This window comes from Denticeps clupeoides, unplaced genomic scaffold, assembly GCF_900700375.1.
Source record: "Denticeps clupeoides unplaced genomic scaffold, fDenClu1.1, whole genome shotgun sequence".
In the NCBI taxonomy this organism is placed as follows: Eukaryota; Metazoa; Chordata; class Actinopteri; order Clupeiformes; family Denticipitidae; genus Denticeps; species Denticeps clupeoides.
In genome coordinates, this window is record NW_021629689.1 from 49,560 (window position 1) to 66,953 (window position 17,394).

At 41.1% G+C, this 17,394-nt stretch overlaps 66 non-coding genes across 66 annotated transcripts; all 66 read right to left on the minus strand.

Annotated features, from left to right (window-relative positions):
- Positions 1 to 158: 158 nt before the first annotated feature.
- Positions 159 to 277, minus strand: LOC114771395 (5S ribosomal RNA). Its single transcript, XR_003743624.1, has one exon. It is a non-coding gene; the product is annotated as a 5S ribosomal RNA (ribosomal RNA).
- Positions 278 to 421: 144 nt separating this feature from the next.
- On the minus strand, positions 422 to 540 carry LOC114771406 (5S ribosomal RNA). The gene has a single exon (XR_003743635.1). It is a non-coding gene; the product is annotated as a 5S ribosomal RNA (ribosomal RNA).
- Positions 541 to 684: 144 nt separating this feature from the next.
- Positions 685 to 803, minus strand: LOC114771417 (5S ribosomal RNA). The gene has a single exon (XR_003743646.1). It is a non-coding gene; the product is annotated as a 5S ribosomal RNA (ribosomal RNA).
- Positions 804 to 947: 144 nt separating this feature from the next.
- On the minus strand, positions 948 to 1,066 carry LOC114771428 (5S ribosomal RNA). The gene has a single exon (XR_003743657.1). It is a non-coding gene; the product is annotated as a 5S ribosomal RNA (ribosomal RNA).
- A 144-nt stretch (positions 1,067 to 1,210) lies between these two features.
- On the minus strand, positions 1,211 to 1,329 carry LOC114771440 (5S ribosomal RNA). Its single transcript, XR_003743671.1, has one exon. It is a non-coding gene; the product is annotated as a 5S ribosomal RNA (ribosomal RNA).
- A 144-nt stretch (positions 1,330 to 1,473) lies between these two features.
- LOC114771453 (5S ribosomal RNA) lies at positions 1,474 to 1,592 on the minus strand. The gene has a single exon (XR_003743682.1). It is a non-coding gene; the product is annotated as a 5S ribosomal RNA (ribosomal RNA).
- A 144-nt stretch (positions 1,593 to 1,736) lies between these two features.
- Positions 1,737 to 1,855, minus strand: LOC114771465 (5S ribosomal RNA). Its single transcript, XR_003743693.1, has one exon. It is a non-coding gene; the product is annotated as a 5S ribosomal RNA (ribosomal RNA).
- Positions 1,856 to 1,999: 144 nt separating this feature from the next.
- Positions 2,000 to 2,118, minus strand: LOC114771477 (5S ribosomal RNA). The gene has a single exon (XR_003743704.1). It is a non-coding gene; the product is annotated as a 5S ribosomal RNA (ribosomal RNA).
- Positions 2,119 to 2,262: 144 nt separating this feature from the next.
- LOC114771488 (5S ribosomal RNA) lies at positions 2,263 to 2,381 on the minus strand. Its single transcript, XR_003743715.1, has one exon. It is a non-coding gene; the product is annotated as a 5S ribosomal RNA (ribosomal RNA).
- A 144-nt stretch (positions 2,382 to 2,525) lies between these two features.
- Positions 2,526 to 2,644, minus strand: LOC114771500 (5S ribosomal RNA). The gene has a single exon (XR_003743726.1). It is a non-coding gene; the product is annotated as a 5S ribosomal RNA (ribosomal RNA).
- Positions 2,645 to 2,788: 144 nt separating this feature from the next.
- On the minus strand, positions 2,789 to 2,907 carry LOC114771512 (5S ribosomal RNA). Its single transcript, XR_003743737.1, has one exon. It is a non-coding gene; the product is annotated as a 5S ribosomal RNA (ribosomal RNA).
- A 144-nt stretch (positions 2,908 to 3,051) lies between these two features.
- Positions 3,052 to 3,170, minus strand: LOC114771523 (5S ribosomal RNA). The gene has a single exon (XR_003743748.1). It is a non-coding gene; the product is annotated as a 5S ribosomal RNA (ribosomal RNA).
- A 144-nt stretch (positions 3,171 to 3,314) lies between these two features.
- Positions 3,315 to 3,433, minus strand: LOC114771535 (5S ribosomal RNA). Its single transcript, XR_003743759.1, has one exon. It is a non-coding gene; the product is annotated as a 5S ribosomal RNA (ribosomal RNA).
- Positions 3,434 to 3,577: 144 nt separating this feature from the next.
- On the minus strand, positions 3,578 to 3,696 carry LOC114771546 (5S ribosomal RNA). The gene has a single exon (XR_003743770.1). It is a non-coding gene; the product is annotated as a 5S ribosomal RNA (ribosomal RNA).
- Positions 3,697 to 3,840: 144 nt separating this feature from the next.
- Positions 3,841 to 3,959, minus strand: LOC114771559 (5S ribosomal RNA). Its single transcript, XR_003743782.1, has one exon. It is a non-coding gene; the product is annotated as a 5S ribosomal RNA (ribosomal RNA).
- A 144-nt stretch (positions 3,960 to 4,103) lies between these two features.
- LOC114771571 (5S ribosomal RNA) lies at positions 4,104 to 4,222 on the minus strand. Its single transcript, XR_003743793.1, has one exon. It is a non-coding gene; the product is annotated as a 5S ribosomal RNA (ribosomal RNA).
- Positions 4,223 to 4,365: 143 nt separating this feature from the next.
- On the minus strand, positions 4,366 to 4,484 carry LOC114771582 (5S ribosomal RNA). The gene has a single exon (XR_003743805.1). It is a non-coding gene; the product is annotated as a 5S ribosomal RNA (ribosomal RNA).
- A 144-nt stretch (positions 4,485 to 4,628) lies between these two features.
- On the minus strand, positions 4,629 to 4,747 carry LOC114771593 (5S ribosomal RNA). The gene has a single exon (XR_003743816.1). It is a non-coding gene; the product is annotated as a 5S ribosomal RNA (ribosomal RNA).
- A 144-nt stretch (positions 4,748 to 4,891) lies between these two features.
- Positions 4,892 to 5,010, minus strand: LOC114771604 (5S ribosomal RNA). Its single transcript, XR_003743827.1, has one exon. It is a non-coding gene; the product is annotated as a 5S ribosomal RNA (ribosomal RNA).
- Positions 5,011 to 5,154: 144 nt separating this feature from the next.
- On the minus strand, positions 5,155 to 5,273 carry LOC114771615 (5S ribosomal RNA). The gene has a single exon (XR_003743838.1). It is a non-coding gene; the product is annotated as a 5S ribosomal RNA (ribosomal RNA).
- Positions 5,274 to 5,417: 144 nt separating this feature from the next.
- On the minus strand, positions 5,418 to 5,536 carry LOC114771626 (5S ribosomal RNA). Its single transcript, XR_003743845.1, has one exon. It is a non-coding gene; the product is annotated as a 5S ribosomal RNA (ribosomal RNA).
- Positions 5,537 to 5,680: 144 nt separating this feature from the next.
- LOC114771637 (5S ribosomal RNA) lies at positions 5,681 to 5,799 on the minus strand. Its single transcript, XR_003743846.1, has one exon. It is a non-coding gene; the product is annotated as a 5S ribosomal RNA (ribosomal RNA).
- Positions 5,800 to 5,943: 144 nt separating this feature from the next.
- Positions 5,944 to 6,062, minus strand: LOC114771648 (5S ribosomal RNA). Its single transcript, XR_003743847.1, has one exon. It is a non-coding gene; the product is annotated as a 5S ribosomal RNA (ribosomal RNA).
- A 144-nt stretch (positions 6,063 to 6,206) lies between these two features.
- On the minus strand, positions 6,207 to 6,325 carry LOC114771659 (5S ribosomal RNA). Its single transcript, XR_003743848.1, has one exon. It is a non-coding gene; the product is annotated as a 5S ribosomal RNA (ribosomal RNA).
- Positions 6,326 to 6,469: 144 nt separating this feature from the next.
- Positions 6,470 to 6,588, minus strand: LOC114771671 (5S ribosomal RNA). The gene has a single exon (XR_003743850.1). It is a non-coding gene; the product is annotated as a 5S ribosomal RNA (ribosomal RNA).
- A 144-nt stretch (positions 6,589 to 6,732) lies between these two features.
- Positions 6,733 to 6,851, minus strand: LOC114771675 (5S ribosomal RNA). Its single transcript, XR_003743851.1, has one exon. It is a non-coding gene; the product is annotated as a 5S ribosomal RNA (ribosomal RNA).
- A 144-nt stretch (positions 6,852 to 6,995) lies between these two features.
- Positions 6,996 to 7,114, minus strand: LOC114771676 (5S ribosomal RNA). The gene has a single exon (XR_003743852.1). It is a non-coding gene; the product is annotated as a 5S ribosomal RNA (ribosomal RNA).
- Positions 7,115 to 7,258: 144 nt separating this feature from the next.
- Positions 7,259 to 7,377, minus strand: LOC114771677 (5S ribosomal RNA). The gene has a single exon (XR_003743853.1). It is a non-coding gene; the product is annotated as a 5S ribosomal RNA (ribosomal RNA).
- A 144-nt stretch (positions 7,378 to 7,521) lies between these two features.
- Positions 7,522 to 7,640, minus strand: LOC114771678 (5S ribosomal RNA). The gene has a single exon (XR_003743854.1). It is a non-coding gene; the product is annotated as a 5S ribosomal RNA (ribosomal RNA).
- Positions 7,641 to 7,784: 144 nt separating this feature from the next.
- Positions 7,785 to 7,903, minus strand: LOC114771679 (5S ribosomal RNA). Its single transcript, XR_003743855.1, has one exon. It is a non-coding gene; the product is annotated as a 5S ribosomal RNA (ribosomal RNA).
- Positions 7,904 to 8,047: 144 nt separating this feature from the next.
- Positions 8,048 to 8,166, minus strand: LOC114771680 (5S ribosomal RNA). Its single transcript, XR_003743856.1, has one exon. It is a non-coding gene; the product is annotated as a 5S ribosomal RNA (ribosomal RNA).
- Positions 8,167 to 8,310: 144 nt separating this feature from the next.
- LOC114771681 (5S ribosomal RNA) lies at positions 8,311 to 8,429 on the minus strand. The gene has a single exon (XR_003743857.1). It is a non-coding gene; the product is annotated as a 5S ribosomal RNA (ribosomal RNA).
- A 144-nt stretch (positions 8,430 to 8,573) lies between these two features.
- LOC114771682 (5S ribosomal RNA) lies at positions 8,574 to 8,692 on the minus strand. The gene has a single exon (XR_003743858.1). It is a non-coding gene; the product is annotated as a 5S ribosomal RNA (ribosomal RNA).
- Positions 8,693 to 8,836: 144 nt separating this feature from the next.
- Positions 8,837 to 8,955, minus strand: LOC114771683 (5S ribosomal RNA). Its single transcript, XR_003743859.1, has one exon. It is a non-coding gene; the product is annotated as a 5S ribosomal RNA (ribosomal RNA).
- A 144-nt stretch (positions 8,956 to 9,099) lies between these two features.
- LOC114771685 (5S ribosomal RNA) lies at positions 9,100 to 9,218 on the minus strand. Its single transcript, XR_003743861.1, has one exon. It is a non-coding gene; the product is annotated as a 5S ribosomal RNA (ribosomal RNA).
- A 144-nt stretch (positions 9,219 to 9,362) lies between these two features.
- On the minus strand, positions 9,363 to 9,481 carry LOC114771686 (5S ribosomal RNA). The gene has a single exon (XR_003743862.1). It is a non-coding gene; the product is annotated as a 5S ribosomal RNA (ribosomal RNA).
- A 144-nt stretch (positions 9,482 to 9,625) lies between these two features.
- Positions 9,626 to 9,744, minus strand: LOC114771687 (5S ribosomal RNA). Its single transcript, XR_003743863.1, has one exon. It is a non-coding gene; the product is annotated as a 5S ribosomal RNA (ribosomal RNA).
- Positions 9,745 to 9,888: 144 nt separating this feature from the next.
- Positions 9,889 to 10,007, minus strand: LOC114771688 (5S ribosomal RNA). Its single transcript, XR_003743864.1, has one exon. It is a non-coding gene; the product is annotated as a 5S ribosomal RNA (ribosomal RNA).
- Positions 10,008 to 10,151: 144 nt separating this feature from the next.
- Positions 10,152 to 10,270, minus strand: LOC114771689 (5S ribosomal RNA). The gene has a single exon (XR_003743865.1). It is a non-coding gene; the product is annotated as a 5S ribosomal RNA (ribosomal RNA).
- Positions 10,271 to 10,414: 144 nt separating this feature from the next.
- Positions 10,415 to 10,533, minus strand: LOC114771321 (5S ribosomal RNA). The gene has a single exon (XR_003743553.1). It is a non-coding gene; the product is annotated as a 5S ribosomal RNA (ribosomal RNA).
- A 144-nt stretch (positions 10,534 to 10,677) lies between these two features.
- LOC114771322 (5S ribosomal RNA) lies at positions 10,678 to 10,796 on the minus strand. Its single transcript, XR_003743554.1, has one exon. It is a non-coding gene; the product is annotated as a 5S ribosomal RNA (ribosomal RNA).
- Positions 10,797 to 10,940: 144 nt separating this feature from the next.
- Positions 10,941 to 11,059, minus strand: LOC114771323 (5S ribosomal RNA). Its single transcript, XR_003743555.1, has one exon. It is a non-coding gene; the product is annotated as a 5S ribosomal RNA (ribosomal RNA).
- A 144-nt stretch (positions 11,060 to 11,203) lies between these two features.
- Positions 11,204 to 11,322, minus strand: LOC114771324 (5S ribosomal RNA). Its single transcript, XR_003743556.1, has one exon. It is a non-coding gene; the product is annotated as a 5S ribosomal RNA (ribosomal RNA).
- Positions 11,323 to 11,466: 144 nt separating this feature from the next.
- Positions 11,467 to 11,585, minus strand: LOC114771326 (5S ribosomal RNA). Its single transcript, XR_003743557.1, has one exon. It is a non-coding gene; the product is annotated as a 5S ribosomal RNA (ribosomal RNA).
- A 144-nt stretch (positions 11,586 to 11,729) lies between these two features.
- Positions 11,730 to 11,848, minus strand: LOC114771328 (5S ribosomal RNA). Its single transcript, XR_003743559.1, has one exon. It is a non-coding gene; the product is annotated as a 5S ribosomal RNA (ribosomal RNA).
- Positions 11,849 to 11,992: 144 nt separating this feature from the next.
- Positions 11,993 to 12,111, minus strand: LOC114771329 (5S ribosomal RNA). Its single transcript, XR_003743560.1, has one exon. It is a non-coding gene; the product is annotated as a 5S ribosomal RNA (ribosomal RNA).
- A 144-nt stretch (positions 12,112 to 12,255) lies between these two features.
- LOC114771330 (5S ribosomal RNA) lies at positions 12,256 to 12,374 on the minus strand. The gene has a single exon (XR_003743561.1). It is a non-coding gene; the product is annotated as a 5S ribosomal RNA (ribosomal RNA).
- Positions 12,375 to 12,518: 144 nt separating this feature from the next.
- Positions 12,519 to 12,637, minus strand: LOC114771331 (5S ribosomal RNA). Its single transcript, XR_003743562.1, has one exon. It is a non-coding gene; the product is annotated as a 5S ribosomal RNA (ribosomal RNA).
- Positions 12,638 to 12,781: 144 nt separating this feature from the next.
- LOC114771332 (5S ribosomal RNA) lies at positions 12,782 to 12,900 on the minus strand. The gene has a single exon (XR_003743563.1). It is a non-coding gene; the product is annotated as a 5S ribosomal RNA (ribosomal RNA).
- A 144-nt stretch (positions 12,901 to 13,044) lies between these two features.
- LOC114771333 (5S ribosomal RNA) lies at positions 13,045 to 13,163 on the minus strand. The gene has a single exon (XR_003743564.1). It is a non-coding gene; the product is annotated as a 5S ribosomal RNA (ribosomal RNA).
- A 144-nt stretch (positions 13,164 to 13,307) lies between these two features.
- LOC114771334 (5S ribosomal RNA) lies at positions 13,308 to 13,426 on the minus strand. The gene has a single exon (XR_003743565.1). It is a non-coding gene; the product is annotated as a 5S ribosomal RNA (ribosomal RNA).
- A 144-nt stretch (positions 13,427 to 13,570) lies between these two features.
- On the minus strand, positions 13,571 to 13,689 carry LOC114771335 (5S ribosomal RNA). The gene has a single exon (XR_003743566.1). It is a non-coding gene; the product is annotated as a 5S ribosomal RNA (ribosomal RNA).
- A 144-nt stretch (positions 13,690 to 13,833) lies between these two features.
- Positions 13,834 to 13,952, minus strand: LOC114771336 (5S ribosomal RNA). Its single transcript, XR_003743567.1, has one exon. It is a non-coding gene; the product is annotated as a 5S ribosomal RNA (ribosomal RNA).
- Positions 13,953 to 14,096: 144 nt separating this feature from the next.
- On the minus strand, positions 14,097 to 14,215 carry LOC114771337 (5S ribosomal RNA). The gene has a single exon (XR_003743568.1). It is a non-coding gene; the product is annotated as a 5S ribosomal RNA (ribosomal RNA).
- A 144-nt stretch (positions 14,216 to 14,359) lies between these two features.
- On the minus strand, positions 14,360 to 14,478 carry LOC114771339 (5S ribosomal RNA). The gene has a single exon (XR_003743570.1). It is a non-coding gene; the product is annotated as a 5S ribosomal RNA (ribosomal RNA).
- A 144-nt stretch (positions 14,479 to 14,622) lies between these two features.
- Positions 14,623 to 14,741, minus strand: LOC114771340 (5S ribosomal RNA). Its single transcript, XR_003743571.1, has one exon. It is a non-coding gene; the product is annotated as a 5S ribosomal RNA (ribosomal RNA).
- A 144-nt stretch (positions 14,742 to 14,885) lies between these two features.
- Positions 14,886 to 15,004, minus strand: LOC114771342 (5S ribosomal RNA). Its single transcript, XR_003743572.1, has one exon. It is a non-coding gene; the product is annotated as a 5S ribosomal RNA (ribosomal RNA).
- Positions 15,005 to 15,148: 144 nt separating this feature from the next.
- On the minus strand, positions 15,149 to 15,267 carry LOC114771343 (5S ribosomal RNA). The gene has a single exon (XR_003743573.1). It is a non-coding gene; the product is annotated as a 5S ribosomal RNA (ribosomal RNA).
- Positions 15,268 to 15,411: 144 nt separating this feature from the next.
- Positions 15,412 to 15,530, minus strand: LOC114771344 (5S ribosomal RNA). The gene has a single exon (XR_003743574.1). It is a non-coding gene; the product is annotated as a 5S ribosomal RNA (ribosomal RNA).
- A 144-nt stretch (positions 15,531 to 15,674) lies between these two features.
- On the minus strand, positions 15,675 to 15,793 carry LOC114771345 (5S ribosomal RNA). Its single transcript, XR_003743575.1, has one exon. It is a non-coding gene; the product is annotated as a 5S ribosomal RNA (ribosomal RNA).
- Positions 15,794 to 15,937: 144 nt separating this feature from the next.
- LOC114771346 (5S ribosomal RNA) lies at positions 15,938 to 16,056 on the minus strand. Its single transcript, XR_003743576.1, has one exon. It is a non-coding gene; the product is annotated as a 5S ribosomal RNA (ribosomal RNA).
- Positions 16,057 to 16,200: 144 nt separating this feature from the next.
- On the minus strand, positions 16,201 to 16,319 carry LOC114771347 (5S ribosomal RNA). The gene has a single exon (XR_003743577.1). It is a non-coding gene; the product is annotated as a 5S ribosomal RNA (ribosomal RNA).
- Positions 16,320 to 16,463: 144 nt separating this feature from the next.
- LOC114771348 (5S ribosomal RNA) lies at positions 16,464 to 16,582 on the minus strand. Its single transcript, XR_003743578.1, has one exon. It is a non-coding gene; the product is annotated as a 5S ribosomal RNA (ribosomal RNA).
- Positions 16,583 to 16,726: 144 nt separating this feature from the next.
- Positions 16,727 to 16,845, minus strand: LOC114771349 (5S ribosomal RNA). Its single transcript, XR_003743579.1, has one exon. It is a non-coding gene; the product is annotated as a 5S ribosomal RNA (ribosomal RNA).
- A 144-nt stretch (positions 16,846 to 16,989) lies between these two features.
- LOC114771351 (5S ribosomal RNA) lies at positions 16,990 to 17,108 on the minus strand. The gene has a single exon (XR_003743581.1). It is a non-coding gene; the product is annotated as a 5S ribosomal RNA (ribosomal RNA).
- Positions 17,109 to 17,252: 144 nt separating this feature from the next.
- Positions 17,253 to 17,371, minus strand: LOC114771352 (5S ribosomal RNA). Its single transcript, XR_003743582.1, has one exon. It is a non-coding gene; the product is annotated as a 5S ribosomal RNA (ribosomal RNA).
- Between the last annotated feature and the right edge of the window lie 23 nt (positions 17,372 to 17,394).

Sequence of the window (17,394 nt, forward strand, 5' to 3'; positions counted from 1 at the left end):
GTATGGCCGTAAGAAATCTCTGCTTGAAAATCTTGGACTTTAAACAACCTAGGCTTGAGAACATATCACAGAGTGAAAATACCTCTTAACTTACTTTAGAAAAAAACTAACAAAGCGATGCAAAAAAACTTCATTTTAAAAAGTTTTTCAACAGTTAAAGCTTACAGCACCTGGTATTCCCAGGAGGTCTCCCATCCAAGTACTAACCAGGCCCAAGCCTTCTTAGCTTCCGAGATCAGACGAGACCGGGCGTTCTTGGGCTGGTATGGCCGTAAGCAATCTCTGCTTGAAAATCTTGGACTTTAAACAACCTAGGCTTGAAAACATATCACAGAGTGAAAATACCTCTTAACTTACTTTAGAAAAAAACTAACAAAGCGATGCAAAAAAACTTCATTTTAAAAAGTTTTTCAACAGTTAAAGCTTACAGCACCTGGTATTCCCAGGAGGTCTCCCATCCAAGTACTAACCAGGCCCAAGCCTTCTTAGCTTCCGAGATCAGACGAGACCGGGCGTTCTTGGGCTGGTATGGCCGTAAGCAATCTCTGCTTGAAAATCTTGGACTTTAAACAACCTAGGCTTGAAAACATATCACAGAGTGAAAATACCTCTTAACTTACTTTAGAAAAAAACTAACAAAGCGATGCAAAAAAACTTCATTTTAAAAAGTTTTTCAACAGTTAAAGCTTACAGCACCTGGTATTCCCAGGAGGTCTCCCATCCAAGTACTAACCAGGCCCAAGCCTTCTTAGCTTCCGAGATCAGACGAGACCGGGCGTTCTTGGGCTGGTATGGCCGTAAGCAATCTCTGCTTGAAAATCTTGGACTTTAAACAACCTAGGCTTGAAAACATATCACAGAGTGAAAATACCTCTTAACTTACTTTAGAAAAAAACTAACAAAGCGATGCAAAAAAACTTCATTTTAAAAAGTTTTTCAACAGTTAAAGCTTACAGCACCTGGTATTCCCAGGAGGTCTCCCATCCAAGTACTAACCAGGCCCAAGCCTTCTTAGCTTCCGAGATCAGACGAGACCGGGCGTTCTTGGGCTGGTATGGCCGTAAGCAATCTCTGCTTGAAAATCTTGGACTTTAAACAACCTAGGCTTGAAAACATATCACAGAGTGAAAATACCTCTTAACTTACTTTAGAAAAAAACTAACAAAGCGATGCAAAAAAACTTCATTTTAAAAAGTTTTTCAACAGTTAAAGCTTACAGCACCTGGTATTCCCAGGAGGTCTCCCATCCAAGTACTAACCAGGCCCAAGCCTTCTTAGCTTCCGAGATCAGACGAGACCGGGCGTTCTTGGGCTGGTATGGCCGTAAGCAATCTCTGCTTGAAAATCTTGGACTTTAAACAACCTAGGCTTGAAAACATATCACAGAGTGAAAATACCTCTTAACTTACTTTAGAAAAAAACTAACAAAGCGATGCAAAAAAACTTCATTTTAAAAAGTTTTTCAACAGTTAAAGCTTACAGCACCTGGTATTCCCAGGAGGTCTCCCATCCAAGTACTAACCAGGCCCAAGCCTTCTTAGCTTCCGAGATCAGACGAGACCGGGCGTTCTTGGGCTGGTATGGCCGTAAGCAATCTCTGCTTGAAAATCTTGGACTTTAAACAACCTAGGCTTGAAAACATATCACAGAGTGAAAATACCTCTTAACTTACTTTAGAAAAAAACTAACAAAGCGATGCAAAAAAACTTCATTTTAAAAAGTTTTTCAACAGTTAAAGCTTACAGCACCTGGTATTCCCAGGAGGTCTCCCATCCAAGTACTAACCAGGCCCAAGCCTTCTTAGCTTCCGAGATCAGACGAGACCGGGCGTTCTTGGGCTGGTATGGCCGTAAGCAATCTCTGCTTGAAAATCTTGGACTTTAAACAACCTAGGCTTGAAAACATATCACAGAGTGAAAATACCTCTTAACTTACTTTAGAAAAAAACTAACAAAGCGATGCAAAAAAACTTCATTTTAAAAAGTTTTTCAACAGTTAAAGCTTACAGCACCTGGTATTCCCAGGAGGTCTCCCATCCAAGTACTAACCAGGCCCAAGCCTTCTTAGCTTCCGAGATCAGACGAGACCGGGCGTTCTTGGGCTGGTATGGCCGTAAGCAATCTCTGCTTGAAAATCTTGGACTTTAAACAACCTAGGCTTGAAAACATATCACAGAGTGAAAATACCTCTTAACTTACTTTAGAAAAAAACTAACAAAGCGATGCAAAAAAACTTCATTTTAAAAAGTTTTTCAACAGTTAAAGCTTACAGCACCTGGTATTCCCAGGAGGTCTCCCATCCAAGTACTAACCAGGCCCAAGCCTTCTTAGCTTCCGAGATCAGACGAGACCGGGCGTTCTTGGGCTGGTATGGCCGTAAGCAATCTCTGCTTGAAAATCTTGGACTTTAAACAACCTAGGCTTGAAAACATATCACAGAGTGAAAATACCTCTTAACTTACTTTAGAAAAAAACTAACAAAGCGATGCAAAAAAACTTCATTTTAAAAAGTTTTTCAACAGTTAAAGCTTACAGCACCTGGTATTCCCAGGAGGTCTCCCATCCAAGTACTAACCAGGCCCAAGCCTTCTTAGCTTCCGAGATCAGACGAGACCGGGCGTTCTTGGGCTGGTATGGCCGTAAGCAATCTCTGCTTGAAAATCTTGGACTTTAAACAACCTAGGCTTGAAAACATATCACAGAGTGAAAATACCTCTTAACTTACTTTAGAAAAAAACTAACAAAGCGATGCAAAAAAACTTCATTTTAAAAAGTTTTTCAACAGTTAAAGCTTACAGCACCTGGTATTCCCAGGAGGTCTCCCATCCAAGTACTAACCAGGCCCAAGCCTTCTTAGCTTCCGAGATCAGACGAGACCGGGCGTTCTTGGGCTGGTATGGCCGTAAGCAATCTCTGCTTGAAAATCTTGGACTTTAAACAACCTAGGCTTGAAAACATATCACAGAGTGAAAATACCTCTTAACTTACTTTAGAAAAAAACTAACAAAGCGATGCAAAAAAACTTCATTTTAAAAAGTTTTTCAACAGTTAAAGCTTACAGCACCTGGTATTCCCAGGAGGTCTCCCATCCAAGTACTAACCAGGCCCAAGCCTTCTTAGCTTCCGAGATCAGACGAGACCGGGCGTTCTTGGGCTGGTATGGCCGTAAGCAATCTCTGCTTGAAAATCTTGGACTTTAAACAACCTAGGCTTGAAAACATATCACAGAGTGAAAATACCTCTTAACTTACTTTAGAAAAAAACTAACAAAGCGATGCAAAAAAACTTCATTTTAAAAAGTTTTTCAACAGTTAAAGCTTACAGCACCTGGTATTCCCAGGAGGTCTCCCATCCAAGTACTAACCAGGCCCAAGCCTTCTTAGCTTCCGAGATCAGACGAGACCGGGCGTTCTTGGGCTGGTATGGCCGTAAGCAATCTCTGCTTGAAAATCTTGGACTTTAAACAACCTAGGCTTGAAAACATATCACAGAGTGAAAATACCTCTTAACTTACTTTAGAAAAAAACTAACAAAGCGATGCAAAAAAACTTCATTTTAAAAAGTTTTTCAACAGTTAAAGCTTACAGCACCTGGTATTCCCAGGAGGTCTCCCATCCAAGTACTAACCAGGCCCAAGCCTTCTTAGCTTCCGAGATCAGACGAGACCGGGCGTTCTTGGGCTGGTATGGCCGTAAGCAATCTCTGCTTGAAAATCTTGGACTTTAAACAACCTAGGCTTGAAAACATATCACAGAGTGAAAATACCTCTTAACTTACTTTAGAAAAAAACTAACAAAGCGATGCAAAAAAACTTCATTTTAAAAAGTTTTTCAACAGTTAAAGCTTACAGCACCTGGTATTCCCAGGAGGTCTCCCATCCAAGTACTAACCAGGCCCAAGCCTTCTTAGCTTCCGAGATCAGACGAGACCGGGCGTTCTTGGGCTGGTATGGCCGTAAGCAATCTCTGCTTGAAAATCTTGGACTTTAAACAACCTAGGCTTGAAAACATATCACAGAGTGAAAATACCTCTTAACTTACTTTAGAAAAAAACTAACAAAGCGATGCAAAAAAACTTCATTTTAAAAAGTTTTTCAACAGTTAAAGCTTACAGCACCTGGTATTCCCAGGAGGTCTCCCATCCAAGTACTAACCAGGCCCAAGCCTTCTTAGCTTCCGAGATCAGACGAGACCGGGCGTTCTTGGGCTGGTATGGCCGTAAGCAATCTCTGCTTGAAAATCTTGGACTTTAAACAACCTAGGCTTGAAAACATATCACAGAGTGAAAATACCTCTTAACTTACTTTAGAAAAAACTAACAAAGCGATGCAAAAAAACTTCATTTTAAAAAGTTTTTCAACAGTTAAAGCTTACAGCACCTGGTATTCCCAGGAGGTCTCCCATCCAAGTACTAACCAGGCCCAAGCCTTCTTAGCTTCCGAGATCAGACGAGACCGGGCGTTCTTGGGCTGGTATGGCCGTAAGCAATCTCTGCTTGAAAATCTTGGACTTTAAACAACCTAGGCTTGAAAACATATCACAGAGTGAAAATACCTCTTAACTTACTTTAGAAAAAAACTAACAAAGCGATGCAAAAAAACTTCATTTTAAAAAGTTTTTCAACAGTTAAAGCTTACAGCACCTGGTATTCCCAGGAGGTCTCCCATCCAAGTACTAACCAGGCCCAAGCCTTCTTAGCTTCCGAGATCAGACGAGACCGGGCGTTCTTGGGCTGGTATGGCCGTAAGCAATCTCTGCTTGAAAATCTTGGACTTTAAACAACCTAGGCTTGAAAACATATCACAGAGTGAAAATACCTCTTAACTTACTTTAGAAAAAAACTAACAAAGCGATGCAAAAAAACTTCATTTTAAAAAGTTTTTCAACAGTTAAAGCTTACAGCACCTGGTATTCCCAGGAGGTCTCCCATCCAAGTACTAACCAGGCCCAAGCCTTCTTAGCTTCCGAGATCAGACGAGACCGGGCGTTCTTGGGCTGGTATGGCCGTAAGCAATCTCTGCTTGAAAATCTTGGACTTTAAACAACCTAGGCTTGAAAACATATCACAGAGTGAAAATACCTCTTAACTTACTTTAGAAAAAAACTAACAAAGCGATGCAAAAAAACTTCATTTTAAAAAGTTTTTCAACAGTTAAAGCTTACAGCACCTGGTATTCCCAGGAGGTCTCCCATCCAAGTACTAACCAGGCCCAAGCCTTCTTAGCTTCCGAGATCAGACGAGACCGGGCGTTCTTGGGCTGGTATGGCCGTAAGCAATCTCTGCTTGAAAATCTTGGACTTTAAACAACCTAGGCTTGAAAACATATCACAGAGTGAAAATACCTCTTAACTTACTTTAGAAAAAAACTAACAAAGCGATGCAAAAAAACTTCATTTTAAAAAGTTTTTCAACAGTTAAAGCTTACAGCACCTGGTATTCCCAGGAGGTCTCCCATCCAAGTACTAACCAGGCCCAAGCCTTCTTAGCTTCCGAGATCAGACGAGACCGGGCGTTCTTGGGCTGGTATGGCCGTAAGCAATCTCTGCTTGAAAATCTTGGACTTTAAACAACCTAGGCTTGAAAACATATCACAGAGTGAAAATACCTCTTAACTTACTTTAGAAAAAAACTAACAAAGCGATGCAAAAAAACTTCATTTTAAAAAGTTTTTCAACAGTTAAAGCTTACAGCACCTGGTATTCCCAGGAGGTCTCCCATCCAAGTACTAACCAGGCCCAAGCCTTCTTAGCTTCCGAGATCAGACGAGACCGGGCGTTCTTGGGCTGGTATGGCCGTAAGCAATCTCTGCTTGAAAATCTTGGACTTTAAACAACCTAGGCTTGAAAACATATCACAGAGTGAAAATACCTCTTAACTTACTTTAGAAAAAAACTAACAAAGCGATGCAAAAAAACTTCATTTTAAAAAGTTTTTCAACAGTTAAAGCTTACAGCACCTGGTATTCCCAGGAGGTCTCCCATCCAAGTACTAACCAGGCCCAAGCCTTCTTAGCTTCCGAGATCAGACGAGACCGGGCGTTCTTGGGCTGGTATGGCCGTAAGCAATCTCTGCTTGAAAATCTTGGACTTTAAACAACCTAGGCTTGAAAACATATCACAGAGTGAAAATACCTCTTAACTTACTTTAGAAAAAAACTAACAAAGCGATGCAAAAAAACTTCATTTTAAAAAGTTTTTCAACAGTTAAAGCTTACAGCACCTGGTATTCCCAGGAGGTCTCCCATCCAAGTACTAACCAGGCCCAAGCCTTCTTAGCTTCCGAGATCAGACGAGACCGGGCGTTCTTGGGCTGGTATGGCCGTAAGCAATCTCTGCTTGAAAATCTTGGACTTTAAACAACCTAGGCTTGAAAACATATCACAGAGTGAAAATACCTCTTAACTTACTTTAGAAAAAAACTAACAAAGCGATGCAAAAAAACTTCATTTTAAAAAGTTTTTCAACAGTTAAAGCTTACAGCACCTGGTATTCCCAGGAGGTCTCCCATCCAAGTACTAACCAGGCCCAAGCCTTCTTAGCTTCCGAGATCAGACGAGACCGGGCGTTCTTGGGCTGGTATGGCCGTAAGCAATCTCTGCTTGAAAATCTTGGACTTTAAACAACCTAGGCTTGAAAACATATCACAGAGTGAAAATACCTCTTAACTTACTTTAGAAAAAAACTAACAAAGCGATGCAAAAAAACTTCATTTTAAAAAGTTTTTCAACAGTTAAAGCTTACAGCACCTGGTATTCCCAGGAGGTCTCCCATCCAAGTACTAACCAGGCCCAAGCCTTCTTAGCTTCCGAGATCAGACGAGACCGGGCGTTCTTGGGCTGGTATGGCCGTAAGCAATCTCTGCTTGAAAATCTTGGACTTTAAACAACCTAGGCTTGAAAACATATCACAGAGTGAAAATACCTCTTAACTTACTTTAGAAAAAAACTAACAAAGCGATGCAAAAAAACTTCATTTTAAAAAGTTTTTCAACAGTTAAAGCTTACAGCACCTGGTATTCCCAGGAGGTCTCCCATCCAAGTACTAACCAGGCCCAAGCCTTCTTAGCTTCCGAGATCAGACGAGACCGGGCGTTCTTGGGCTGGTATGGCCGTAAGCAATCTCTGCTTGAAAATCTTGGACTTTAAACAACCTAGGCTTGAAAACATATCACAGAGTGAAAATACCTCTTAACTTACTTTAGAAAAAAACTAACAAAGCGATGCAAAAAAACTTCATTTTAAAAAGTTTTTCAACAGTTAAAGCTTACAGCACCTGGTATTCCCAGGAGGTCTCCCATCCAAGTACTAACCAGGCCCAAGCCTTCTTAGCTTCCGAGATCAGACGAGACCGGGCGTTCTTGGGCTGGTATGGCCGTAAGCAATCTCTGCTTGAAAATCTTGGACTTTAAACAACCTAGGCTTGAAAACATATCACAGAGTGAAAATACCTCTTAACTTACTTTAGAAAAAAACTAACAAAGCGATGCAAAAAAACTTCATTTTAAAAAGTTTTTCAACAGTTAAAGCTTACAGCACCTGGTATTCCCAGGAGGTCTCCCATCCAAGTACTAACCAGGCCCAAGCCTTCTTAGCTTCCGAGATCAGACGAGACCGGGCGTTCTTGGGCTGGTATGGCCGTAAGCAATCTCTGCTTGAAAATCTTGGACTTTAAACAACCTAGGCTTGAAAACATATCACAGAGTGAAAATACCTCTTAACTTACTTTAGAAAAAAACTAACAAAGCGATGCAAAAAAACTTCATTTTAAAAAGTTTTTCAACAGTTAAAGCTTACAGCACCTGGTATTCCCAGGAGGTCTCCCATCCAAGTACTAACCAGGCCCAAGCCTTCTTAGCTTCCGAGATCAGACGAGACCGGGCGTTCTTGGGCTGGTATGGCCGTAAGCAATCTCTGCTTGAAAATCTTGGACTTTAAACAACCTAGGCTTGAAAACATATCACAGAGTGAAAATACCTCTTAACTTACTTTAGAAAAAAACTAACAAAGCGATGCAAAAAAACTTCATTTTAAAAAGTTTTTCAACAGTTAAAGCTTACAGCACCTGGTATTCCCAGGAGGTCTCCCATCCAAGTACTAACCAGGCCCAAGCCTTCTTAGCTTCCGAGATCAGACGAGACCGGGCGTTCTTGGGCTGGTATGGCCGTAAGCAATCTCTGCTTGAAAATCTTGGACTTTAAACAACCTAGGCTTGAAAACATATCACAGAGTGAAAATACCTCTTAACTTACTTTAGAAAAAAACTAACAAAGCGATGCAAAAAAACTTCATTTTAAAAAGTTTTTCAACAGTTAAAGCTTACAGCACCTGGTATTCCCAGGAGGTCTCCCATCCAAGTACTAACCAGGCCCAAGCCTTCTTAGCTTCCGAGATCAGACGAGACCGGGCGTTCTTGGGCTGGTATGGCCGTAAGCAATCTCTGCTTGAAAATCTTGGACTTTAAACAACCTAGGCTTGAAAACATATCACAGAGTGAAAATACCTCTTAACTTACTTTAGAAAAAAACTAACAAAGCGATGCAAAAAAACTTCATTTTAAAAAGTTTTTCAACAGTTAAAGCTTACAGCACCTGGTATTCCCAGGAGGTCTCCCATCCAAGTACTAACCAGGCCCAAGCCTTCTTAGCTTCCGAGATCAGACGAGACCGGGCGTTCTTGGGCTGGTATGGCCGTAAGCAATCTCTGCTTGAAAATCTTGGACTTTAAACAACCTAGGCTTGAAAACATATCACAGAGTGAAAATACCTCTTAACTTACTTTAGAAAAAAACTAACAAAGCGATGCAAAAAAACTTCATTTTAAAAAGTTTTTCAACAGTTAAAGCTTACAGCACCTGGTATTCCCAGGAGGTCTCCCATCCAAGTACTAACCAGGCCCAAGCCTTCTTAGCTTCCGAGATCAGACGAGACCGGGCGTTCTTGGGCTGGTATGGCCGTAAGCAATCTCTGCTTGAAAATCTTGGACTTTAAACAACCTAGGCTTGAAAACATATCACAGAGTGAAAATACCTCTTAACTTACTTTAGAAAAAAACTAACAAAGCGATGCAAAAAAACTTCATTTTAAAAAGTTTTTCAACAGTTAAAGCTTACAGCACCTGGTATTCCCAGGAGGTCTCCCATCCAAGTACTAACCAGGCCCAAGCCTTCTTAGCTTCCGAGATCAGACGAGACCGGGCGTTCTTGGGCTGGTATGGCCGTAAGCAATCTCTGCTTGAAAATCTTGGACTTTAAACAACCTAGGCTTGAAAACATATCACAGAGTGAAAATACCTCTTAACTTACTTTAGAAAAAAACTAACAAAGCGATGCAAAAAAACTTCATTTTAAAAAGTTTTTCAACAGTTAAAGCTTACAGCACCTGGTATTCCCAGGAGGTCTCCCATCCAAGTACTAACCAGGCCCAAGCCTTCTTAGCTTCCGAGATCAGACGAGACCGGGCGTTCTTGGGCTGGTATGGCCGTAAGCAATCTCTGCTTGAAAATCTTGGACTTTAAACAACCTAGGCTTGAAAACATATCACAGAGTGAAAATACCTCTTAACTTACTTTAGAAAAAAACTAACAAAGCGATGCAAAAAAACTTCATTTTAAAAAGTTTTTCAACAGTTAAAGCTTACAGCACCTGGTATTCCCAGGAGGTCTCCCATCCAAGTACTAACCAGGCCCAAGCCTTCTTAGCTTCCGAGATCAGACGAGACCGGGCGTTCTTGGGCTGGTATGGCCGTAAGCAATCTCTGCTTGAAAATCTTGGACTTTAAACAACCTAGGCTTGAAAACATATCACAGAGTGAAAATACCTCTTAACTTACTTTAGAAAAAAACTAACAAAGCGATGCAAAAAAACTTCATTTTAAAAAGTTTTTCAACAGTTAAAGCTTACAGCACCTGGTATTCCCAGGAGGTCTCCCATCCAAGTACTAACCAGGCCCAAGCCTTCTTAGCTTCCGAGATCAGACGAGACCGGGCGTTCTTGGGCTGGTATGGCCGTAAGCAATCTCTGCTTGAAAATCTTGGACTTTAAACAACCTAGGCTTGAAAACATATCACAGAGTGAAAATACCTCTTAACTTACTTTAGAAAAAAACTAACAAAGCGATGCAAAAAAACTTCATTTTAAAAAGTTTTTCAACAGTTAAAGCTTACAGCACCTGGTATTCCCAGGAGGTCTCCCATCCAAGTACTAACCAGGCCCAAGCCTTCTTAGCTTCCGAGATCAGACGAGACCGGGCGTTCTTGGGCTGGTATGGCCGTAAGCAATCTCTGCTTGAAAATCTTGGACTTTAAACAACCTAGGCTTGAAAACATATCACAGAGTGAAAATACCTCTTAACTTACTTTAGAAAAAAACTAACAAAGCGATGCAAAAAAACTTCATTTTAAAAAGTTTTTCAACAGTTAAAGCTTACAGCACCTGGTATTCCCAGGAGGTCTCCCATCCAAGTACTAACCAGGCCCAAGCCTTCTTAGCTTCCGAGATCAGACGAGACCGGGCGTTCTTGGGCTGGTATGGCCGTAAGCAATCTCTGCTTGAAAATCTTGGACTTTAAACAACCTAGGCTTGAAAACATATCACAGAGTGAAAATACCTCTTAACTTACTTTAGAAAAAAACTAACAAAGCGATGCAAAAAAACTTCATTTTAAAAAGTTTTTCAACAGTTAAAGCTTACAGCACCTGGTATTCCCAGGAGGTCTCCCATCCAAGTACTAACCAGGCCCAAGCCTTCTTAGCTTCCGAGATCAGACGAGACCGGGCGTTCTTGGGCTGGTATGGCCGTAAGCAATCTCTGCTTGAAAATCTTGGACTTTAAACAACCTAGGCTTGAAAACATATCACAGAGTGAAAATACCTCTTAACTTACTTTAGAAAAAAACTAACAAAGCGATGCAAAAAAACTTCATTTTAAAAAGTTTTTCAACAGTTAAAGCTTACAGCACCTGGTATTCCCAGGAGGTCTCCCATCCAAGTACTAACCAGGCCCAAGCCTTCTTAGCTTCCGAGATCAGACGAGACCGGGCGTTCTTGGGCTGGTATGGCCGTAAGCAATCTCTGCTTGAAAATCTTGGACTTTAAACAACCTAGGCTTGAAAACATATCACAGAGTGAAAATACCTCTTAACTTACTTTAGAAAAAAACTAACAAAGCGATGCAAAAAAACTTCATTTTAAAAAGTTTTTCAACAGTTAAAGCTTACAGCACCTGGTATTCCCAGGAGGTCTCCCATCCAAGTACTAACCAGGCCCAAGCCTTCTTAGCTTCCGAGATCAGACGAGACCGGGCGTTCTTGGGCTGGTATGGCCGTAAGCAATCTCTGCTTGAAAATCTTGGACTTTAAACAACCTAGGCTTGAAAACATATCACAGAGTGAAAATACCTCTTAACTTACTTTAGAAAAAAACTAACAAAGCGATGCAAAAAAACTTCATTTTAAAAAGTTTTTCAACAGTTAAAGCTTACAGCACCTGGTATTCCCAGGAGGTCTCCCATCCAAGTACTAACCAGGCCCAAGCCTTCTTAGCTTCCGAGATCAGACGAGACCGGGCGTTCTTGGGCTGGTATGGCCGTAAGCAATCTCTGCTTGAAAATCTTGGACTTTAAACAACCTAGGCTTGAAAACATATCACAGAGTGAAAATACCTCTTAACTTACTTTAGAAAAAAACTAACAAAGCGATGCAAAAAAACTTCATTTTAAAAAGTTTTTCAACAGTTAAAGCTTACAGCACCTGGTATTCCCAGGAGGTCTCCCATCCAAGTACTAACCAGGCCCAAGCCTTCTTAGCTTCCGAGATCAGACGAGACCGGGCGTTCTTGGGCTGGTATGGCCGTAAGCAATCTCTGCTTGAAAATCTTGGACTTTAAACAACCTAGGCTTGAAAACATATCACAGAGTGAAAATACCTCTTAACTTACTTTAGAAAAAAACTAACAAAGCGATGCAAAAAAACTTCATTTTAAAAAGTTTTTCAACAGTTAAAGCTTACAGCACCTGGTATTCCCAGGAGGTCTCCCATCCAAGTACTAACCAGGCCCAAGCCTTCTTAGCTTCCGAGATCAGACGAGACCGGGCGTTCTTGGGCTGGTATGGCCGTAAGCAATCTCTGCTTGAAAATCTTGGACTTTAAACAACCTAGGCTTGAAAACATATCACAGAGTGAAAATACCTCTTAACTTACTTTAGAAAAAAACTAACAAAGCGATGCAAAAAAACTTCATTTTAAAAAGTTTTTCAACAGTTAAAGCTTACAGCACCTGGTATTCCCAGGAGGTCTCCCATCCAAGTACTAACCAGGCCCAAGCCTTCTTAGCTTCCGAGATCAGACGAGACCGGGCGTTCTTGGGCTGGTATGGCCGTAAGCAATCTCTGCTTGAAAATCTTGGACTTTAAACAACCTAGGCTTGAAAACATATCACAGAGTGAAAATACCTCTTAACTTACTTTAGAAAAAAACTAACAAAGCGATGCAAAAAAACTTCATTTTAAAAAGTTTTTCAACAGTTAAAGCTTACAGCACCTGGTATTCCCAGGAGGTCTCCCATCCAAGTACTAACCAGGCCCAAGCCTTCTTAGCTTCCGAGATCAGACGAGACCGGGCGTTCTTGGGCTGGTATGGCCGTAAGCAATCTCTGCTTGAAAATCTTGGACTTTAAACAACCTAGGCTTGAAAACATATCACAGAGTGAAAATACCTCTTAACTTACTTTAGAAAAAAACTAACAAAGCGATGCAAAAAAACTTCATTTTAAAAAGTTTTTCAACAGTTAAAGCTTACAGCACCTGGTATTCCCAGGAGGTCTCCCATCCAAGTACTAACCAGGCCCAAGCCTTCTTAGCTTCCGAGATCAGACGAGACCGGGCGTTCTTGGGCTGGTATGGCCGTAAGCAATCTCTGCTTGAAAATCTTGGACTTTAAACAACCTAGGCTTGAAAACATATCACAGAGTGAAAATACCTCTTAACTTACTTTAGAAAAAAACTAACAAAGCGATGCAAAAAAACTTCATTTTAAAAAGTTTTTCAACAGTTAAAGCTTACAGCACCTGGTATTCCCAGGAGGTCTCCCATCCAAGTACTAACCAGGCCCAAGCCTTCTTAGCTTCCGAGATCAGACGAGACCGGGCGTTCTTGGGCTGGTATGGCCGTAAGCAATCTCTGCTTGAAAATCTTGGACTTTAAACAACCTAGGCTTGAAAACATATCACAGAGTGAAAATACCTCTTAACTTACTTTAGAAAAAAACTAACAAAGCGATGCAAAAAAACTTCATTTTAAAAAGTTTTTCAACAGTTAAAGCTTACAGCACCTGGTATTCCCAGGAGGTCTCCCATCCAAGTACTAACCAGGCCCAAGCCTTCTTAGCTTCCGAGATCAGACGAGACCGGGCGTTCTTGGGCTGGTATGGCCGTAAGCAATCTCTGCTTGAAAATCTTGGACTTTAAACAACCTAGGCTTGAAAACATATCACAGAGTGAAAATACCTCTTAACTTACTTTAGAAAAAAACTAACAAAGCGATGCAAAAAAACTTCATTTTAAAAAGTTTTTCAACAGTTAAAGCTTACAGCACCTGGTATTCCCAGGAGGTCTCCCATCCAAGTACTAACCAGGCCCAAGCCTTCTTAGCTTCCGAGATCAGACGAGACCGGGCGTTCTTGGGCTGGTATGGCCGTAAGCAATCTCTGCTTGAAAATCTTGGACTTTAAACAACCTAGGCTTGAAAACATATCACAGAGTGAAAATACCTCTTAACTTACTTTAGAAAAAAACTAACAAAGCGATGCAAAAAAACTTCATTTTAAAAAGTTTTTCAACAGTTAAAGCTTACAGCACCTGGTATTCCCAGGAGGTCTCCCATCCAAGTACTAACCAGGCCCAAGCCTTCTTAGCTTCCGAGATCAGACGAGACCGGGCGTTCTTGGGCTGGTATGGCCGTAAGCAATCTCTGCTTGAAAATCTTGGACTTTAAACAACCTAGGCTTGAAAACATATCACAGAGTGAAAATACCTCTTAACTTACTTTAGAAAAAAACTAACAAAGCGATGCAAAAAAACTTCATTTTAAAAAGTTTTTCAACAGTTAAAGCTTACAGCACCTGGTATTCCCAGGAGGTCTCCCATCCAAGTACTAACCAGGCCCAAGCCTTCTTAGCTTCCGAGATCAGACGAGACCGGGCGTTCTTGGGCTGGTATGGCCGTAAGCAATCTCTGCTTGAAAATCTTGGACTTTAAACAACCTAGGCTTGAAAACATATCACAGAGTGAAAATACCTCTTAACTTACTTTAGAAAAAAACTAACAAAGCGATGCAAAAAAACTTCATTTTAAAAAGTTTTTCAACAGTTAAAGCTTACAGCACCTGGTATTCCCAGGAGGTCTCCCATCCAAGTACTAACCAGGCCCAAGCCTTCTTAGCTTCCGAGATCAGACGAGACCGGGCGTTCTTGGGCTGGTATGGCCGTAAGCAATCTCTGCTTGAAAATCTTGGACTTTAAACAACCTAGGCTTGAAAACATATCACAGAGTGAAAATACCTCTTAACTTACTTTAGAAAAAAACTAACAAAGCGATGCAAAAAAACTTCATTTTAAAAAGTTTTTCAACAGTTAAAGCTTACAGCACCTGGTATTCCCAGGAGGTCTCCCATCCAAGTACTAACCAGGCCCAAGCCTTCTTAGCTTCCGAGATCAGACGAGACCGGGCGTTCTTGGGCTGGTATGGCCGTAAGCAATCTCTGCTTGAAAATCTTGGACTTTAAACAACCTAGGCTTGAAAACATATCACAGAGTGAAAATACCTCTTAACTTACTTTAGAAAAAAACTAACAAAGCGATGCAAAAAAACTTCATTTTAAAAAGTTTTTCAACAGTTAAAGCTTACAGCACCTGGTATTCCCAGGAGGTCTCCCATCCAAGTACTAACCAGGCCCAAGCCTTCTTAGCTTCCGAGATCAGACGAGACCGGGCGTTCTTGGGCTGGTATGGCCGTAAGCAATCTCTGCTTGAAAATCTTGGACTTTAAACAACCTAGGCTTGAAAACATATCACAGAGTGAAAATACCTCTTAACTTACTTTAGAAAAAAACTAACAAAGCGATGCAAAAAAACTTCATTTTAAAAAGTTTTTCAACAGTTAAAGCTTACAGCACCTGGTATTCCCAGGAGGTCTCCCATCCAAGTACTAACCAGGCCCAAGCCTTCTTAGCTTCCGAGATCAGACGAGACCGGGCGTTCTTGGGCTGGTATGGCCGTAAGCAATCTCTGCTTGAAAATCTTGGACTTTAAACAACCTAGGCTTGAAAACATATCACAGAGTGAAAATACCTCTTAACTTACTTTAGAAAAAAACTAACAAAGCGATGCAAAAAAACTTCATTTTAAAAAGTTTTTCAACAGTTAAAGCTTACAGCACCTGGTATTCCCAGGAGGTCTCCCATCCAAGTACTAACCAGGCCCAAGCCTTCTTAGCTTCCGAGATCAGACGAGACCGGGCGTTCTTGGGCTGGTATGGCCGTAAGCAATCTCTGCTTGAAAATCTTGGACTTTAAACAACCTAGGCTTGAAAACATATCACAGAGTGAAAATACCTCTTAACTTACTTTAGAAAAAAACTAACAAAGCGATGCAAAAAAACTTCATTTTAAAAAGTTTTTCAACAGTTAAAGCTTACAGCACCTGGTATTCCCAGGAGGTCTCCCATCCAAGTACTAACCAGGCCCAAGCCTTCTTAGCTTCCGAGATCAGACGAGACCGGGCGTTCTTGGGCTGGTATGGCCGTAAGCAATCTCTGCTTGAAAATCTTGGACTTTAAACAACCTAGGCTTGAAAACATATCACAGAGTGAAAATACCTCTTAACTTACTTTAGAAAAAAACTAACAAAGCGATGCAAAAAAACTTCATTTTAAAAAGTTTTTCAACAGTTAAAGCTTACAGCACCTGGTATTCCCAGGAGGTCTCCCATCCAAGTACTAACCAGGCCCAAGCCTTCTTAGCTTCCGAGATCAGACGAGACCGGGCGTTCTTGGGCTGGTATGGCCGTAAGCAATCTCTGCTTGAAAATCTTGGACTTTAAACAACCTAGGCTTGAAAACATATCACAGAGTGAAAATACCTCTTAACTTACTTTAGAAAAAAACTAACAAAGCGATGCAAAAAAACTTCATTTTAAAAAGTTTTTCAACAGTTAAAGCTTACAGCACCTGGTATTCCCAGGAGGTCTCCCATCCAAGTACTAACCAGGCCCAAGCCTTCTTAGCTTCCGAGATCAGACGAGACCGGGCGTTCTTGGGCTGGTATGGCCGTAAGCAATCTCTGCTTGAAAATCTTGGACTTTAAACAACCTAGGCTTGAAAACATATCACAGAGTGAAAATACCTCTTAACTTACTTTAGAAAAAAACTAACAAAGCGATGCAAAAAAACTTCATTTTAAAAAGTTTTTCAACAGTTAAAGCTTACAGCACCTGGTATTCCCAGGAGGTCTCCCATCCAAGTACTAACCAGGCCCAAGCCTTCTTAGCTTCCGAGATCAGACGAGACCGGGCGTTCTTGGGCTGGTATGGCCGTAAGCAATCTCTGCTTGAAAATCTTGGACTTTAAACAACCTAGGCTTGAAAACATATCACAGAGTGAAAATACCTCTTAACTTACTTTAGAAAAAAACTAACAAAGCGATGCAAAAAAACTTCATTTTAAAAAGTTTTTCAACAGTTAAAGCTTACAGCACCTGGTATTCCCAGGAGGTCTCCCATCCAAGTACTAACCAGGCCCAAGCCTTCTTAGCTTCCGAGATCAGACGAGACCGGGCGTTCTTGGGCTGGTATGGCCGTAAGCAATCTCTGCTTGAAAATCTTGGACTTTAAACAACCTAGGCTTGAAAACATATCACAGAGTGAAAATACCTCTTAACTTACTTTAGAAAAAAACTAACAAAGCGATGCAAAAAAACTTCATTTTAAAAAGTTTTTCAACAGTTAAAGCTTACAGCACCTGGTATTCCCAGGAGGTCTCCCATCCAAGTACTAACCAGGCCCAAGCCTTCTTAGCTTCCGAGATCAGACGAGACCGGGCGTTCTTGGGCTGGTATGGCCGTAAGCAATCTCTGCTTGAAAATCTTGGACTTTAAACAACCTAGGCTTGAAAACATATCACAGAGTGAAAATACCTCTTAACTTACTTTAGAAAAAAACTAACAAAGCGATGCAAAAAAACTTCATTTTAAAAAGTTTTTCAACAGTTAAAGCTTACAGCACCTGGTATTCCCAGGAGGTCTCCCATCCAAGTACTAACCAGGCCCAAGCCTTCTTAGCTTCCGAGATCAGACGAGACCGGGCGTTCTTGGGCTGGTATGGCCGTAAGCAATCTCTGCTTGAAAATCTTGGA